The 16,605-nt window shown below is 46.1% G+C and overlaps 1 protein-coding gene across 3 annotated transcripts in view; it reads left to right on the top strand.

Moving 5' to 3' along the window:
* LOC135386211 (poly(rC)-binding protein 3-like) overlaps positions 1–16,605 on the top strand; it is a 286,711-nt gene that overhangs the window by 106,689 nt on the left and 163,417 nt on the right. For all 3 annotated transcript variants that reach the window (XM_064616010.1, XM_064616009.1, XM_064616011.1), the window contains one exon: positions 11,124–11,222. The gene's annotated coding sequence lies outside the window, so the exon portion shown is untranslated. The remainder of the gene's footprint in view (positions 1–11,123; positions 11,223–16,605) is intronic.

Raw genomic sequence — 16,605 nt, 5'->3', positions numbered from 1 at the left:
TTTACAAACATTGGAGCGGAATCCACGTTGAAACAGTAGAAGAACCACATTCGCTGTGTACACTGACGACCTACCTCAAGGACATAAGTGCTGATATAATCTTTTAATTCATTCAGTGCTTTCACACGTCAAGCGTCCTGGAACAGCTGGCCGCACCAGTGCGACCTATGTTTCCATTTTTTTCTTTCTATTTGTAATCTATTCTATTCTATGCAACGGAATTCTGGAAAGCAAAGAAACAAAAGTGGATCGAGCCTTAATTTCGGCTAATGAAAAAGATGACAGTTTGAAAACCCTATCGTACATAGGAAGGGAGTTGCCTCAGTACAGAAGCCGCCGATATTTCGAACAGAGACTGTTCTTCTTCTGGGCAGCGTCCTCATCATTGGCATGGTATTTAAAGGGTTAGGTGTGACGTGTTTAAAGGTTCATACGAATTGTGGGTCAACAGCCCGGAGGGAAGAAAGGTTCCGTACGGGCTTCTACGGCCGGAGTGAATGGCTGCTTTGTTAGAGTGTGGAGGGGATTATGTCAACGTTGTGATCTAGGCTACAGACCGTTTACAGAAAAAATGGAAGGTTCACGAACACGTGATGAAACGGGACAAGCATAGCGAAAGATAAGGAGGTTAGTGGTTACGTGGGGAAAATCGCACATAGTTTGCTGAAAGACTAGATCTATTTTATTTCTTTATTTACAACAATTCTTGTCACGCTATATCATCGGCAGAGGGACAGTACAAAGCATTGCAAAAAGTACATTATTTAATATGAACAAGGATCATAACACTGAGGTCTAGAATTAGTAAATAAATTATAATAAATGAGTCTGTAATCAATAAAAGGCAGAAAGGACGACAGCGTTTCGAAACATTGCGTGACTTTGAAGAAATTGTTTACCCAACTGCCATTGCGTACTTCAAAGCTTTCTATGTGTATATTTGGTCTCGCTTTAGGCTGAAAACTAGTTCCTGAAACATGCTTGGTTCACTTATTGACAGTAAATAGCGGTATTCGCTTTACTACCTATCTCAGTTTGTCTAGTTCGGCACATACCATTTAGAATTCCTTTACCCCCAAGATACGCGATAGTAGAATTTGTACTCCGATTAACCATGATAAGCGCGTGTGACGTGGAACACGTTCTTTGAAATGAGATATCTTCTGGTGCGACGCTTGTTCTGAAAGTTTTATCCACAGCGGTACCTATATAAATGCATTAAAATATCATATCCGTTCTGTATGCTCCATTTCGTTGTTGTCAACAATAATATACTTCATTTTAATGACGGTGAGTCGTAATACGTGTGCTTTCGGCAAAAGAGACTAAATAAAGAAGGCAAGGAGGACCACAGACTCCGATGGGTCCTATGAGCAGATAGTAACTATGGCATCGCTTGCAATTCATGTGACTCATGCCACTTCACGAGGAGTGTCCTCATTTCTCCCGATTGCCTCAGTGCCTCTCTTTTGACTCCATTCAGCCATTATGAACTGGAGCACCAATTTGGAAAAGTGTACCAAAGCACGTTCCCTCTCTTCAGTGGACTTGTTATAAAAAAAAGAAAAAGAAAGAAAAAGAGCGGAGCTGACTTTATTTGTCTCGTTATTTTCCTACTTAAGTTCTCATTATTATTCAGTCTTCTCAATCTTTAGAGTCGGCCCATTTATATGAAAGGCGTGCGGACGGTGCGGAGGCCTGACAGGTGTCAGCGTAGGCACTTCATTTTATTTATTTCGCGTACCAGTATTCATAGTTTCCGATAGAATAGTTTGAATCTCTGCTTCGCTTTGAATTTCGAATAATTTGTGTCGGTCATATCCGATGAGGAAGTTTTAGCAGATCGGACGCACTCTGCGAAAGCGGTACGACACAGGGAGCTGTCAAGTGTTTTGTAACTTGTGATGTCGCCCACTTGAAAGGGAAAGCGCGATTGGCTTACGACGTTTTCGGAACCGTTACCGTGAGCGCTTTTCGACCTATTAAAGCTGACTATTAGAGCGTGAAGAATCAGCTAGGAGCTTGCTTGCTTGTTGCCACAGGTAATAAATTATAGCTGTGCCATATTGCTACTCCCTCTGCCATCGCCCATGACTTCGCGCGCATTCTCTGTACGCACTTTATTTCATTCATTTATCTATTTATTTTTCTCCTCTCGAGAAAATTCTTACTGGAGTTGGTGACGCGATGTCATTTCGATTGCGCGGAAAAAAAGAAAAAAAGAGTACGCGATGTTGCTTCTTCACGCACCAGAAATAGACACCGAGCAACCACAATGGCAGCACGGTCTCAGATGTTATTGCAATCTGGCTGGAAGTTATTCAGAAAAGAAAAAAAGAAAAAAAATAAGGTTGCGTGACAAAAAAAAAAAAAGGGCGGGCGATATTCTAGTTTCCATCCTCCTATTCCAGTAGGCGGCTTTCTCATTGAAGATATACACCGTTGTCGCTTTCTTCCTTCTCTCTCTTTTTATCTGCCACCGCTCAGATTTCTTCCTTCTGGCGATATTTCACAGGCTCCAGAAGTCTCGCCACTTCTCGAAAGCTCTTCTTGAGCGAAGGAAGACGACGGGGCTTTTCTTGTAAACGCGCCTTTCTGTGTTTACCGTCTATATTTATTTATTTATTTCTCTTCTTAGTATATAGTCTGCGGGTGTATATGGTATAGTGCGGCGAAGGATATAGCGGTCTTGTTTTTGTCTCTTCCTTCCTCGCGTCTGATGGCTTTCTCTCTCTCTCTCTCTCTCTCTGACAACAGCGTGTAGATGCTGTGAGAATGACGCTCCAAAAGAAACAAGGAAGCACCTGTTTTTTTTTTTTTTTTTTACTTTGCGGCCGTCTGCGAGGAAACTACGAATCGCGGCACGCGCAGGTGGAAGTCGCTTTATTTTCTCAGGCAGCGTAATGGAAGGATGAAAAATAAAGGGAAAGCGTAGGCGGCGCTGCGAGAAACCACAGCGGGATAATAAGGGCAAGATAAAGGAGATTGCTAAGGATGTGTGTGGCAGAAGCCCAAATGGGAAAGTTTCGCCTTGGTTGCATTAGCTTTTGAGAGGAGCTGTCTAATGAACGCTACACGTGCTCGCGTGTGTCTTGAAGGATGTTGAACGAAAGGTGCAATCCTCATAACGACAGTCGGTGGCTTTACGACACGAATTAAGTTGCAGCTTCGAGTCCTCTGGATTGCAATCACTCCCCATCTTATTCCCCTGACTCCGGAATTTACTCTCAAGGTCACTACAAATGGTTCCTAAACGTCCCATAAAGTTCCACGCGTTTAGTCCCGTGAGGGACTATAGTCGTGTTCAACTTAAGAAGCGAAAGAAATCTAGTCCGTCGTCTACATACGGCCGTTAGAGATAAGGAGACGCAATAGCGCGCCAGGAGAAATACTGCAGCGCCACCATGGGGGAAGGCTCGCGTGGTGGTGGTGGTGGTGGTGATAGGGCTTGCTGTTGTCGGCCTCACGTATGTGGGCAACGTCACGACTCACGCCCTGGGGGAATGTGCGTCCTGGGCCGACTTCTAAGGCTCGCGTAGTGTCATGCGGCAAATCTTGACAGTCAATACGGAAGCAGAGAGTGTGATGGATTACATTATCTGGGGAGGAGGGAGAGTGACGTCTTTGTGCATGCCATCCTGTCTGCGGCGCAGTAATATTTTCAGAGCTGACTGACTACATTTCTTTTCCTTCTTAAGTTAAACACGACTATAGTGGTAGTGGACACAGAATATACTCCCCATCAAAAGGGCAAAAATTACTCCTATATAGTTTTCCTTGAGTGATACGACCATGAACAACGAACGCCACCATGGAGCACTTTTGTCCGCCTGAGGGTCCCGTAATGAGCGATGCAATCTGCGCACACTGCACTCACTTCTTCAGAAGTCTATGGGTGATTTTCGTTCGCACAAGACACGTGAGCGTTCTAAACTAGCATCTGATACTGATACTGACTGATACTGATACTGACTGATACTGGCGTGTTCTCTTAGCTTTTCTCTAGTTCTAGACTTACTTTTAGGCAGGGATGGGCAGTATTTAAATACATTGTAACTAAAATACTACTTAAAATATAAATACATGTATTTATATTTTGTATTTAAATACAGGCTCGAAAAATGTATTTATAATTATATTTAAATACCAATTTTCGGGTATTTATTCTTGTAAATACTTTATAAATACTCTTAAATACAGAATATACTGACTCATATCTTAAAGTTGCCCTGCATTTGACCTTTCGGGAAGAAGGGCGAGTTTGGGGCGCAATTATGCCGGGTTTGCGCTAGCATGCGCATGCGACAAACCATTTTAGATGGCGAGTTTTTCACTGTTGTTGCGGACAACGGTCGTGACTACCCCATTGCATTGTTCTACGAAGCATCTTCGTCAAATTTAATACAAGCATTTGTTCATCGGCACCTGTGGAGATGCTGTTCTCCTTTGCGAATCGGATTGTACGGCCGAACAGAAGATGCCTAAAAGAAGCAGTCTTCGAGAAATTTCTAATATTAAAATCGCCATGATAATCTAACAAATAAATGTTATTCTTTCTCGCTGATTTGTCCTTATGATCATAATTATTTCTATGATTCCAGATGACATCTTCCTCACAGTATTTATGGTAGTAGTTACGGTATTTAAATACTCATGTTGAAAACCATTTATGAAGAGTATTTAAATACCCCTGTCAACAAAGTATTTTGTATTTATATTTAAATACTAAAAAAATGTATTTATGCCCATCCCTGCTTTTAGGGGACAAGGTTGAGCCGTTGATTTTTAATAAATTAAAGTTCGGTGCGTCTCGAACATGTGCTGCCATCTCGCTAGAGTGTCGCACACTAAAATATTTGCGAATTCGGGCTCAATACAACGCGACGGATAGTCCTGGAGTTCTACAAAATGTGGCATTGACGAGGGTGAAGCAATGAGAACACGCCAGTGCTTCTGCTTCTACGACGTTTTACGCCGTTTCTGAGCGGTGTGCGAACAAACTTTCTCTATCGTCTTGCGTGGTTCAAATCCGCAAACTTAAGCGCAGGCGCACGCGCGTCACTGACGCTGGTCTTCATCAATTCCGTCGCATGAATTGTAGCTGTTTCGTAGAGTAGCCTTCTTTTTCAACAACTATGGCAGTTTCGCTTGTGTCGTCTCGATGATGATGATGATGATGACGACGACGGTCGTGGTGGTATGGTGGGAAGAAGAAATGTCGCGAGAAGGGTCGAAGTATAGCTGTTCCAGCACCCCTACACTGGATTAGCTAATGAGATGTAGGAATGGGACATTTTTACTTTTTATGGATAACGAATTTTCTTTTTCTATTAATGTGACTGTTATTATTTGAGCCACTCGGAATATTTGTGCTTTGAAGAGACGGTTGCCATGAGAACCAATTAGCAACATACCCTCAAGTATAACTGCGCATTAAGTCTTTTTAGAAACTCAGTGGACAGGAGAAAAAAAAAAGAAAAGAAAAACGAGATTTAAGAGCGACCTACCTAAAGGGTTACCTAAAAACCGGAACGGACTCATGCATGACGGATATACTTCCGGAAAGAAGGACTCAGAATCTCTCCTGTAACAGCTGCTCCCCTAGCGAGGGCGGTACAATATCAACCGCACTAAAACGCGCACTACGGTGCAAGTACTAGTAGCAGTGAACTGCTCCCATTAATAAAGTATAGAAACAGTCAAGAATGTCGAACTGCAAGTACGAAGCACACGTATACGAAACAAAAATTGGACTCATTCGGTTGGCCGCTGGTCGCTCGTTAAAAGGCTTCTGACACTTTGACAGCTGTGATTGATTACATCACGCACGCATTGTACTGCCCACGACAGAGTATTGAAGGCAAAAGAATTATTTTTTTTCTTCGTATCGTACTTGGCGAGATAGAATCCTCCGAACACATGCATCAAGCTCTGACGTCAATGTAGCGAGAGCTGCGGCCTTTCCCATTGGACGTAGTGGTAGATGGGGCAATTAAACGTAGAAGGACGTACACAGCGCGCACACAAGGAGGCACGTTGTAGGGAGGGCAATTGGTTGCATCTCTGACCAGAAATCGGAGGGTGTGGGTTCGAACCCCTCTGCTGGTCCTTTTCCTTCAATATTCATTCCCATTGGTTCTCACGAGCACGTGACCCCTCCCGCGCTGCCTCACTGGTGGAGTCGCCTGCAGTGATGTCAGAGCCCGATGAGTTCCGGCCTTCGCGGTGCCGATTTTCTGCGCTATGTCCATTACAACCACGCAACCGTGCAAATAACCATCTTCTTCGTTTATCTGGGACCAAGCGTCACAACCCCTGGAAGCCTACTGCACCTGTTGCAATTGGTGCCGGTCCCTCGTATACTGGAGAGGGGCCTCTTGATAACGCGGTCCGCCTCCTGGTGGCCCGTGTCTTTGAATGCGCGGTCGATAGAAAGGTCGTCGGGGCGGTATCACTTGCGGTGCTGTTCCCTTTTCTTAAAATTTATACAAATTCAGCAGCCTCTACCGTAACTGTACTGCGAAAGAAATCAATAGCAATAACTTTGGCCGATTCCTTTCGACCTTCAAAAGTAGTGGAGAGGGTGCTCAACAAAGTAGCCACCGAAGTCCAACAAACTTGCCGGCTCCCATGCTGAGTCTACGTAAACTGACGTCAATAGTCCACCGTGGACACCAGTATATGCTTTAAAAGAAATTGAACTCGCATGGCGGCCAAAATTCCATTACCTTCACTCATTCCTTCGGCACAAAACGACCCACTTGGCGAAGACGAGCGAAACAACATTTTCGCCGGTTCATCACCCAACCCATATCCTTTCTTCATCCACATCGACATCGACACTTCATCCACATCGACACAATAGGCGAGAGTTTGGCACAAAGTGATGGACAGCGGCGCACACAACATTGCGCAATTTTTCAACAGCAACATCGAGCCGCATATGCGAAGCGTACGGAAGGAGCAGTCTTGAGGTGTTCATCCGGGTACGCCGGCGAATAAAATCGAGCTCTATACGTGTTTCAGTTAAATTGATATCGCTTCTCTCTTCTATCATCCCCCCTCAACGAAATGGAAATCACTTCATGTGGAAAGATGGAGATTGCGATTCCTTTCTTGAACCGCTCTCCGCGTCCTCCTTTGCCGCGCGTCTTCTTCTTCTTTTTTTTTTTTCTGCATTCAGATATCTCATTAAACTCGGGAGGGGTTCTTAGAATTAGTCTTCACGCATCAGCAGCCAAGTTCATCTTCCAAAATCGCGACCGTCCCTCGTGATTATGTGTGATTACGGAGATTATGCGCGTGACCTTCGAGTCGTTACGGAGATCTTCCGAGGAGTGTAAGGCGCGGTTGCCGCGGTTTAGATGCAGATGAGATCCGAGGTAGGGGTGAGGGTCCGTAATTTCACACACCTCCCGAGCGCGTAATTTTTGTGGCGGTTAAATCTTCGTGTAAAACGGTTTCTTAAAATGCCTTTTTTTTTTCTTTTCTGGTTTTCTTTCATATTGCTAGTTAGAGCAGGAAGCGTACCGATATTACGTGCAGGCCCATGTCCTATATGTGGTAGTTTGTAATGACACGTCTCTGAAAGCATTGCTAATGTACCGAGCGTGTACCGGATCCGTGCTTGCCTAAAATATGGAGTTTTAGTTATCCCGTTTGGCACTTCCGATAAGTCTCCGACTCAGCGCCGTCGCGACTGCGCATGCTCCGGCTGAGTGAGAGAGGCTTTCGTGTACGAAAAGCTATCGCGCTCCCGCTCAATCGGGGTTTACCGGAAGTTTTTCGTGTGCGTCTCCGTGACTTCAAAAATTTGAAAGCAAGGTGGCGGACAGTATACGCCTGGTGCTGGTGCGGCAGGAAAAAAAGGTTAGGCGAAAGCGTTTTTCCTACGACGAAAATCTTCTACTTCTCAGGGACGTCGTCCAAGACAGACGCCATAGTGGCAAGCACAATGCACAATCATATCAGCGCGAGTGAAGGAGAAGTCAAAACTTGCTACCCCTACGTGGTATCTGAACTTGCCGACGCTTCACCTGTGACCTTTCCCACTCACCAACATTCACCCCAGCCGTATGAAGCGTCAAAAATGTAATGACAGACAGCGCTCTAGGCATATGCTGAACTGAGTCGTATGTGCTTTATCGGAAACTTATCGCGCGGCCAGCTAAATCAGGGAAATGGGGTGTCACCGAAATGCTTCCCGAATAGTGCGTGGTTTCCCTTTTTCGGAACAGGATTCGTTGGGCGCACTAACACGCCCTATTATGAGAGGCTTTCATGCGGGAAGTAGCGTTCCTGAACAGTTTGTGTTGTGTCTCCAATCGTCCTTGAGCGGTCAAAGGAGCCACCGAACTCCCGTTGGATATCCCGAAGTGTCCCCGTGAACGGACCATTTCTCAACGAAACCCGTTTTCTTTGGCGCACTAGCTGGGATGAAAACCATGGATGTCACTTCTTTTTCCGTCCGGCAGCCGATCGTTTTAGAAATCGAAACAGCATAACTGAGTCGGGCGGAATAAATGGCATTTCGCGCTTCACTGAACAGCTAGACGTCGGCAGAATGTATCCATCTCAGAATGGAACGGCTAGTCACGAAGGTAATATCATCTTAGACGGTAAAAATTTTCCGTGATGGTCGTCCATGTGGCCCTTCTTCGCTCCGCATGAAATTCGAGTCTACGATTGTACATTTCGCTCGGTTCTGGTCATATTTTAGTTTCATATGTGCCGACACTCTGCAAAATTTTGATATTTCAACTTTGCAAATTTATAAAATTTTGGTTATTGTTGTTGTAAACGATATCGATTAAGGAACATGTAGTACACCTCAAGCGCTTTACAACGACAACTCGATCGGCGTTCTAACCTCACGCGTTCGCGAGATAGACTTCCCGCGCGGTACGCGTACCCCTATATTTCCGTCTCTCCCGCACGCGCGCGCGCCGCACCCATAGTTTGCGTCAGCCGCCGCAATGACCATGTCAGATAGAATCTCTGACGTCATGAAATTCGGCATAATTTCGTTGCATCATAAATTTTGACCTGGCTACCAAAACGAACTTACAGACGTTTTCACGTTGAAAGAAAAGAAAAAAAAAACACCGATCACGGAGCATAACTTCCACCGCGTGTTATGTCGAGCATTCGATCTCACGGCGCCGCGCAATGTCTGGAGTGGCATACTACGCACATGGCAGGCGGCACCATCCACCCTGTCGTCTGCTACGGAATATCTTGTGACTGAGCCGAAGGATGTTCTGCCAGGGTTAGAGTATAGCACGTAAAGCAGGACGTGCGGTTGAGCGCTTGCGCTGACATGTTAGCAGGATATAGACGCTATGCGCATCTTCCGGTTGAGTATTCTGGAGAATGTCGCTCATGTACACGTTCCGATCATGATCTTCCACCGCCTTCCGATCTTCCGGTTCTTCTCTTCTCCCTTCACATCTGTTGCGGAATTGCCTACACGGATGTTGACTTTGGTAGGCCCTGTAAGGCTAGCGCTGTAATATGTACACTCCATGTATCAATTAAGTTTGCCATTGTCTGTACACGCGGTTAATGCCTGCTTTTCTGTTATTGTGCCGCGATCGTCTGGAGGCGTATTTCCTCTGAGCGTGGGCGAGACGACAGATTAAGCCTTCATCCTTGTAAGAATTAATGGAAGTCAGCCAAACTAAGCTACTTAAGTGAGCTCAGCAGCGCTTTCACCTTCTCCGTCTTTAGAGTCTACCCTGGATGCTTTGACCTTAAGCTACAGGCACGGTTATCCAATATATCACCTTTAGGTATTGCTGCTGGCATGCCAAGTGGTCGAGAGACCTCAATATTCAATAGGATGAGTGTAGCCGTGCCTGGATTAAACCTTTGCAGTTGGTACAGGGAAAACTGACATTTGGCTTGGCTTCGGAAGTGATGGGCCGATGCTTATGAATGGGCTCGGCAATATGATGCGTGGCACGCGCGAGGTTTGCCTATCATGTTTTCGGAACAGTTGATGTTGCTACATTCCATAAGCTGTTTTGATTGGATTTGAATGTGTACTGCATATCTTCCAAACGCCTGCTGAATAGACTGCCTTCTGTTTACAAACACGTGGTGGGCGAGGACAACACCTAGCTAGAGAAAGCCTGCTTACTCGTCGACGTGACGTAACAATTAAGAGTCAGCAAATCAGGACCGTGTTTTCAACGGCGGCAGCCAATCACGAACGCGCTTTCAGCTGTCGTGGCCATGAAGACGAACCACCGTCGTCTGCGAGTTCTGATTGAACGTCCCCGCCTACGAAATGGGAAAACTTGGAAATAAAGCGCAAAAAGGTCTGAGTGTTTCTCAAAACTGGTTTTCTAAGAAAGCGTCTTGCACTTTTTGTCTAAATATTTAGGTCTGCAGGTTCCAGGTGAGCTGCATGCAGTCATTTGCGGGTTCTTGAATTCGCGGACAGGTGAATCGCAGTAGCAGACGAATTCCGACTCTTAATGTCCACGTAACGAAGGAGGGAAAGGAGGCAATGAGCAGGCCTTCTGTATCTAGCTGGCGTTGGCAAGAAGCGGGAAAAACGCGTCGGCTGATAGGCTGATAAAGCTGATAGGGCCCACCAGGATGCTTTGCGCGGCGGCGTTACGTACTAATCAGTGACGTAGGGGGTGCGGGTCGTCTATAGCTTTATGGCGTTCTTTTCGAAGTGATGTACGACCCTTTTACAGGAAGCAGTCAGTTACACTAGCAGCAGATTATTTTTACCTGATTAACTGATTAATTAACTGATTAACCTGGGTAACTTCCTCCCCAAGTTGTCTTTATTGAAAAGATGAACCAACCTTAACCGAGCGGCACATAGTACTGAATGTTCATGTACATAGGGGTGCCCGGAAGCTGTATCATCAGTGCGGCGCTTCCTTCCACAGAGATCCTCATTAGGAAAACAAACTTGATCTACCGCTGTATGTACTTCCTATGTACTATGTACTCCCTTCATTGTGCTGTTTGGGCTCAGTCAAAGATAAAACCATGTGTGCATTCACTTGTTACATCACGCTACTTTCAGATTGCATAGTGTGTATGAGGAGTTGACGGCATGAAACATAATTCACTTGCTTTCTTTCTCTCTCTCTGTGCAGCTGTCCACCTCCCGCCGGGAATCCAGCGCTTCAGCTCTCCTGATCTCCGTGGGCGCCAAGCGCACCCCTGACATCCCACACTGACCTCTCGAAAGCCGTGTGAGTGCTGCTTTACTATTCTTCGTATTCGCTCCGTGCGTATCCATACGCGCAACATTTCCCAATATACTCCAGTACGCGCAAAGCGCCATAAAACGCCTTCTGCTGCCACGTAAGGTCAACGTCGTATTTTCTCCTTTCTACTTCTGACCATGGGGAATTCCTTGCGCTTCAGCCACATGATATTCCGTTAGCAGATGACAAGGCCCATGGTGTCGTCTGCTACGTGCGCATTACGTCACTTCCGGTGTTCCGGCGCCGCGAATGCTCAACTTAACACACGGCGGAACTCCCACCCTGCCATCTCTTCCTTTTTTTTTCTTTTTTTTTCGATATTCAATTTGTGGGGATGTCGCCCTTCATACAAAATCGGTCTGAAGAAGAAATAATACGGCCTATATGTGTTTTTCTTCACGACTGTGACTCCATTCGTTACAACTGGACGATTCCATATAGCAGCAACCATCTTGAGAAAATTCCTGGATGTTTAATCTGAAGTGCTCGGCCAGACCCGCTTCTGATGGGACTTCGTCACGAAGAACGTAAATCCCCTCGACCGTCGGAGTTTGTTTAAAGGATTATTCTGTAATCTGCATTCAATTAACGGATTTTTTTGTTCGACGTTTCATTTACTTTTCTACGTGGAAATATTTCCAAGTTCCCCTCCCCGCACGTGCATACAGCCTCAATCTGATCTGTGCCCTTGTAGATGGCAATCACTGGGCTGACGGGCACTCAATGTAGGCAGTGCATGGACGTGCGGAGCTCATTTGTTTCATGGGTGGAGATTTCAGTTGTGAAGTGGCATCGGGAAGCAGCCAGTACAATGATTGGTTAATTTAACAGTATAAGCAGATCGCGGAAATGGCATAATGTTTCCAGTGTTTCACATTTCAATACGCTTTCACCAGCGTCACGGCATGGAGTATAGTTACAGCACTCTGTCATTGGTGGGATATGGCTGCAAGGTTGTGCTGGGAGGTGCTGGGTTCGAACCCTCCCACAGTCTATGCATTCTGATGTGCACACACGCAATCGATACGGGCTATACGACGATACGGGCAATACCAACGAAGTTCGGATGTCCCTTCTCGATCCTTATGGTACCTATACTCTACAACCCCTTACCTTCTGTACTGCCAAATTCATATTCTGATGAAAGTCACTGAAAAGGTTAGCCAGCTGTAGGGATCGAACCCACATCTTCTGGATTTTCGTCGTATGAATGTGTGTATGGGTGAGCAAAAAATGTAAGAGTGAAAGGAGGGTGAGTGAGAGTGAGTGGCTGGTTTGTCGTCCCTTCAGATGACGCACCCCGAAAGTCGCTGGAGAGGCGTGTTAGCTTACCTCAATTGGTAGAGCCCCGGACCGGTAATCCAGAAGATGTGGGTTCGATCCCTACAGTTGGCTAACCTTTTCAGTGACTTTCATCTTTCATCGTTAATTTCTTAGGCAATTTGAGGCTTTGTTTGTATCTGTCCCTTCTATGCTGTTCCAGCCTCAGAACGTCAGTTTCTCTCATATTCTGAGGTCGTCCTTAAAAATTCGACATCGAAAAAAAATCTTGACCAACCCGATCCGCGTGTGGCGCAAGTCTCAATTTCCTCCCACCTGCGCGCTCAAATTCCACCATACATGTACGTATAGCCACAAACAAAACAATGCTCGCTGTAAATAGCTCAGTCGACAGACATCACCGCAACCCCCTCCGATACCAACGGGACACTCGGTCGATATAAGTATACCGAACGAAACAACACGTTCAAAACAAAGGGAAAGCGAGGAACTGTCTCCGATCAATAATCTGCTGGCACGCACGTGAGGCTATGAGGGGCTGCTGAGCCGATTCTACGTGGTCTCTGCGAAACTGGATTTGCAGCCCTCATTACAGCCAGACCCCGGGCTATAAACATGGGGGATAACAGAACCCGCCTATGTTGTGGGCCACGTGGGCCGACGTTCCTTTTCTTCAAAAGAAATGTATACGGGAGAAACAGCTATATAAAACAACTTGAGGTTTAGTCGGTTGATATCGAAAAACGTTCACCACCGTTGGCGTTTTTTTTTTTTTTGTATTGATTGATTGTTTAAATACATTTCTGAGAAGATTAGATGTCGAGACAACTTCCGTCTTGGGATGAGCAGCAATTTGGTGTATTGGGAGTTCCTCCTTCGTTCTTTTGACGATACGGCGAGAGCGCTCAGGCCGGAATGCCTACAGCGCGGAAGCGTTCGAAGTAACGAAAGGTTAGAAAGCGTGCCGGTACTAGAGTGTCGCGTTATTTGTGACATAATCTTAATCGCAGGGATCCAATTGGACGCGATAGCAACGATCGACGTATCTTTTGCTGGCATAGCTGTGGATAAAATGGGTATACGAGGAAACAAAGTAACGATAAAATAACATGGCAGATCGAAGCATCGATTAATTGTAGTACCCAAATGATTTTAATTTATTCCTACAGTGTTGCGCTCGAATACGAAATACATGCTTTTCAGTAGGAATGGGTGGGGGGAAGACAGTTACATGAGGGTGTTGACGATGACAATGATGCTAACCTCGCATACAACCTACGAGGTAATGGAACATTTAAACGAATGTACACGGGAACAAACTTCAAGAATTTGATTAAAATTATAATGAAAACTCGTGCAGTTTTCGTTACAGGACTCTCCTATACAAAGGTACATAGGTATACAAGGTATACATAGGTGATCAACAGATAGCTTCTCAATACAAAATGTATGACAAATGGTTCTTATTAGTCCCCTGGAAGGAAAGACATATCAAATGTGAATAGTAATCAGATAATGTGCGCTAAATGAGAAGGAATTGAGGACCACTAGAATCATACGTAGTCTTGCAACAACATAAATAAAACGCATACATGAAGAACACCAGCCAGACGTAACGAGCCTTCTGTTAATTTGCGCACTCGCAGTGGGCAAAAGCCATTTTCATTCTTGGAGTTGTTTAAGATTTAGAGTTTGGCTGTCGGGAGTTTAGGAGCTTTCTGCCATAGCTTTCTGAGCGCGAGCGCCCAACGTCCAGTGTTCACGTACACTGCTAACTGTGGGGAACATCCTGCAACGCAGTCACACGATATTCTGTAGCAGACGACAGGAAAGACGCTGACGGGGTGTCGTCTGCTAAGTGCGCAATAAGCCACCTCCTATATTCCAGCACAGTGTGAATGCCCAACATAACACAGGATGGAACTTCGTCTCTGTGAGCAGTGTATTTGCTTTTTCTTCCACTAGAATCTTCCGCGAGGATATCGTTCGTGTGAGTACACAGTTACAGGAGGCCGCATGCGGACAGCGAGTCCCTTCCAGTGCAGAACCCGTCCAGTAAACGTCATCTCGACCGGCGTTCCCTTCAGCACTCGCGGGCGCGCCAATAAACCAAAAGTTTCCGTTGCCTCGGGGGACCTTAAAATCGTTGGGAGAGCGGCACTTGGTTATGCAACCCTGGAGACGCGGAACGCAGGTGGCTCGTGTCCCCAGAGAACGCAAAACGGCATCGCTTTAGAATAACACGGTTCGATATAGCATGCCTTCTGCGAGCGCTCGTACGTGTTTTCGCGCCAGCTCGGAATTAATCAGCCGTCACGCGCTTCTCAGAGAGTTGATTAAGGCCCCCTAGCGAGCACGACAGCTGCAGGAGGTGGTGTGGGTTTGCGAAATGTTTGCAACTGTGGAATGCAGTTCATGTAGAAGCGTACGACGAAACGGTTGGGAAGGGCCGTTATCGTTGTATAAGGAATGTTCGCTGCATGTTGAACGGGTGGCTCGGATGCGTAAGCCGTGTCATGTGAACATGTGCGCACGTGGCCGTAAAGATTTCGAACCGTAATAACGTTCCCAAATATAAGTCTACTCAGTCGTGTCATGAGCTAGTGTCGTGTCGTTTATACATTTACTATTGGCTTCATGTCGTAGCCGTTGAAAGCCGATGGCCCTTCCCGTTCGAGTCTGTTAGCTGTATGTTGGACCTGCGACAAGGAAGGCTTTGTGGCCACTATAGATAAGTATCCGGTGTGCATTCATTGTAAGTTATGTCAAGCGTTGCTCAAGTCAGGTCGGTCATGTTGTAACTGAGCGCGTGAAGGTTTAGATTCGGAGCTCTTTGCATAAAGACGGTTGAACCGAATACTTTTGTCATGCAGCCCTAACATTAGCTCACGCGTAAAAAAGACTATGCCGCGTAATCCCGTATAGGACGCGTTGCCGTAACATAGGATACCAGTCTAAACGGAGTAAAGGGTGAACCGCATGGCACGAAAAACTGGCCGAACCGAAATCGGGACCGAACTTTTTTCTGTGCATCACCGCATGCTACCGAAATGCACCCCGAATTTCGGCCGAAGACTTTTGGCCTTGGGGAACATCGCCTTTCAACCATCCAGGTCAATGAGATAATCCCTGTATTCATAGGGGTAGAAATCGCACACACAGCAACAGTCAACCCCATTGCTACGTCATCGTTGCTATGGTTCTCCTTCCGGCTGGATAGCTATTGGATGCTTCTACTTTTTCGGTTGGCGTCACTTCCCATTTCGGAGGAGAAATCTGGCTTGGCCAGATCGGGCCGAATTCGGCACGGAATTCTGTTCTCCGAAAAAAGTTCGGTCCCGAATTCGGTTCGGAAAGAATTCGGACGCTTTTCGGGCCATGCGGTTCACGCTTTAGACTAGTCTTTCTTTTTTCTATGGGTGTATGTGTGTGTGTGTGTTCAACGATTGGTATCTCATGTAAGCCCGGCATGCTAAAACGAAATTCAAATTTCAACGACCACCCGGCTGCTTTTAACTGCTATCTGGAGTTCCGGTGTCGAGAATATGTAGAGTTGCAGCCTTCCATTAAATTTTCAGTGAACCGTGCCGTGCACCATTATTTTTTTTAAACATTATCTAACCTTTCTTTCGCGGCTGGTTTGCAGCTTATCGTAGCCGTTTCCGCACCGCCACGTTGCAAAATATAGCGATTGCATGGCGCATTCGGCTGATCTTTTGCTTTGTTCTCGCGAGTTGTATAGCGTACGACGCAATTGAACGGAAGATTGGGTTACGACTTTCGCGCGGGGCAGACGTTCCTCCACCAGCGGCATGCTCGCGGGTGCACATGTGAAAAGACCAGAAATAGACGCTGCTGAATCGCTGGAACAACGAGGGCGGACAAAACAAGGACGGGGAAAGGGTTGACAACTGCTGCTTCTCGTTTCCTTTTTGGCATCGGAAGGAACCAAGTACTTTTTGTTCATTACTCGCGCGTCTTCCAGCCTCGCTCAGCACTAACGTCTGTCTCTCTCTCGATTAATTCCTATGTTGTTCCGTTCCTGTTATGTGGCCTCGCATACAATGGAACCAGGAATACGGACTCG

The sequence above is a fragment of the Ornithodoros turicata genome, chromosome 2, assembly GCF_037126465.1.
Source record: "Ornithodoros turicata isolate Travis chromosome 2, ASM3712646v1, whole genome shotgun sequence".
NCBI classification, from domain to species: domain Eukaryota; kingdom Metazoa; phylum Arthropoda; class Arachnida; order Ixodida; family Argasidae; genus Ornithodoros; species Ornithodoros turicata.
The sequence above is the reverse complement of the archived record's forward strand: the minus strand, read 5'-3'. Positions and strand labels throughout refer to the sequence as shown.